This window comes from Berghia stephanieae, chromosome 1, assembly GCF_034508935.2.
Source record: "Berghia stephanieae isolate SIO BIC M18660-M18661 chromosome 1, UCSD_Bste_1.3, whole genome shotgun sequence".
NCBI classification, from domain to species: domain Eukaryota; kingdom Metazoa; phylum Mollusca; class Gastropoda; order Nudibranchia; family Aeolidiidae; genus Berghia; species Berghia stephanieae.
The window spans coordinates 41,378,584-41,381,570 of record NC_088360.1 but is presented as its reverse complement, the minus strand read 5'-3'; positions in this window follow the sequence as shown (position 1 = coordinate 41,381,570).

The window sequence follows — 2,987 nt, the reverse complement described above, 5'->3', positions numbered from 1 at the left end:
GACGGTGCACAAAAATAAAAAAAAATGACGTCAAACTATAAGTCCTAGAGGGTACTTGTGTCGGGCTATAGACGTGTCTATGTTAACGATGGCTACGATGTAACCTATCGCCACAGAACGGCTTTTCCGTCCGACTGACTTGATAATGAAAATTGAGCTCAAAGTCAAAATGATCAAAATTGTGCTCCGCCGTCTCAAAACGATATTATGTCCGGATGACTATGACTATGAAAAGTTTTGGACTAAATCTTTTTGTCCTTTTCAGTTCCTGACTTGTAAAAGCCATTTTTTACGCTGATTGCATCATTAACAACATCAACACATTTTGTGGGGATTAAAAGCTAGAGGCCATAGAGAAAATCAAATCAGATGGTTAACTTATTGATGAAGATCAGCGTGGCATAGTACTGGTAGTAGTAGTAGTAGTAGTAGTAGTAGTAGTGGTATTATTATTATTATTATTATTATTATTGTTACTAGTAATAGTACCGGTATTATTAGAAGTAGTGGTAGTAGTAATAGTAGTAGTAGTAAGTAGTAGTAGTAGTATAGTAGTAGTAGTAGTAGTTAGTAGTAGTAGTAGTAGTAGTAGTAGTAGTAGTAGTATTTGTAATAGTGGTATTATTATTATTATTATTATTATTGTTACTAGTAATAGTACCAGTGTTATTAGAAGTAGTGGTAGTAGTAATAGTAGTAGTAGTAAGTAGTAGTAGTAGTAATAGTACCAGTAGTAGTAGTAGTAGTAGTAGTAGTAGTAGTAGTAGTAGTAGTAGTAGTAGTAAGTCGTAAGTAGTAGTAGTAGTAGTAGTAGTAAGTAGAAAGTAGTAGTAGTAGTAGTAGTAGTAGTAGTAGTAGTAGTAGTAGTAGAAGTAGTAGTAGGAGTAGTAACAGTAGCTACCAATGTTCCTGGTCTGACGAAACTGTTCAGGATTCTGAGTTATTAGACAAAGAAATGAGGAATTTGGATTAGCTGGTGGTTTTTAGGGATAATATTAAGGAAGTAGGCAATCAAGAGGTCTGAGGTTTGATCTCAAGTCGAGGCAGGCTGATTTTTTTTGGGTTGTTTTTCCCCTTTATATTTCTTTCTTGCTTTCTTACACTTTTAAAATCTTGATGATATTGCTGAAGCTTTCGTAGATGACTAGCCACTATGAGAGGGATTAGGCGTGAACGAATGCTCAACTTCCTTTTCAGCATACTATCTAAAATTTTTAAAACTTGAGATTTTTTTAATAACGCAATATCAACTAAATGTGCTGAAAGCGCTTTACAAGGCGTCCCTAGCCAACAACCACACATAACATATAGGACGAGACACGACAGCAAGATCAACTGCACCGGACCAAAAATACTTCCTGATATACGACCATTAGTTTCACTAGAAAGTGAGTGTTTCTGTATGTCTAAAGTTATAGATACTGGGAAAAAATCTTCAGGTCCATCGGTAAACTGCATGAAAATGATGAGGCGGTACTTTTGTGACATTAGACTAAATTAGTGTCACAAGCTCGTCAACTCTCGTATTTAAAGGACACAAAATGGGTTCTCTCTCTCTCTCTCTCTCTCTCTCTCTCTCTCTCTCTCTCTCTCTCTCTCTCTCTCTCTCTCTCTCTCTCTCTCTCTTTCCATAGTGGGCAGGGAGGTACATACTGTGTCTTCTATCCCCCGTATATCTGTTTTCCAGCTTGCATTCTGTCTTTGTCTTGGAATGAGATTACTTGGTTTTGTCCTGGCCCGAGTCCTGGCTGGGAGGGAAACAGTTAAATGCATATGTCATTGCTTTGGGAGATGATATTTATTTCCTTGTAAATAATCTCTCTGTTATGTATTATTATATATGTTATTTTGAATTTATAATGTAAGCATTTGAGTGTATTCCTCTTAGTGGGAACCGTGCTTGTGTCCAGATGAGACTTATTGGTGATCTCAAACTAAGTACATTGATGGTAAGCTCTTGGAACCTACATCTGACCCCTATTTGTTCCCAGTTCCTCTTTGTCTTACTTTTTCTTGGATGCTTTAATTATAATTCTAGAACTTTTTACTATCCCATTTTCTTCCTTTTTACTGGCGCTGATATACCCTAAATGTGTCGCAAGCGCCGTAAAACCCTTGCAAACAAAAACAAAAACAATCTCTCTCTCTCTCTCTCTCTCTCTCTCTCTCTCTCTCTCTCTCTCTCTCTCTCTCTATCTCTCTCCCCTGTGCCAGTTAATACCGTGTGTGTGTGTGTTGGTATATTCTGTGCGTGTTTCTCTTTCTCTCTATCTCTCTCTCTCTCTCTCTCTCTTCTCTCTCTCTCTCTCTCTCTCTCTCTCTCTGTGTGTGTGTGTGTGTGTGTGTGTGTTTGTGTGTGTGTGTGTATTTATGCAATGGAAAGGGACAGATCCACAGTTACAATTATTATGTCATCATATATCTTGGAACGCTGCGTGCATAATTTATGAAAGTGTGTTGTCCATCTGTGTTCTAGACCGGATGGAATTGTCATCCGCAAGAATGCTAATGTTGAATCCAAGGAAGGCCACCAACTGAGGACTTGAAAAATGTTTTGGACTTTGGCATTTCAAGCTTTGACGCTGGCACATTTTGCTGGTTAGTAGTTAGTTTTATTTTTCTTTTAATTCATTCATTAAAAGTGAAAAACAACGTCGAAATTGTAGTTTATACGAGCGATATTTTGATTTTTAATGCCATAGGATGCCAAAAGTCAATTTAAAGTTATGATATTCAAGCACATTGAATTGTAAACATTTATAATAGACCATTTCAACTCTTTGATCATTCTCAATGTACTTTACTTCCACTTAGTCCCCTGCAGGCCATATAGAACCATATTTCAATATCATACAATAACAGTCGCCTGTTAGTCGTCAATTTTTCACTAACGCTCTTATAATACCTTGCATTGCCTATAAACAGGTATTCATTTACAATTGAATCGAGAGGTATAATGTGTGTGAAATGTCTAACCCAAGGACATA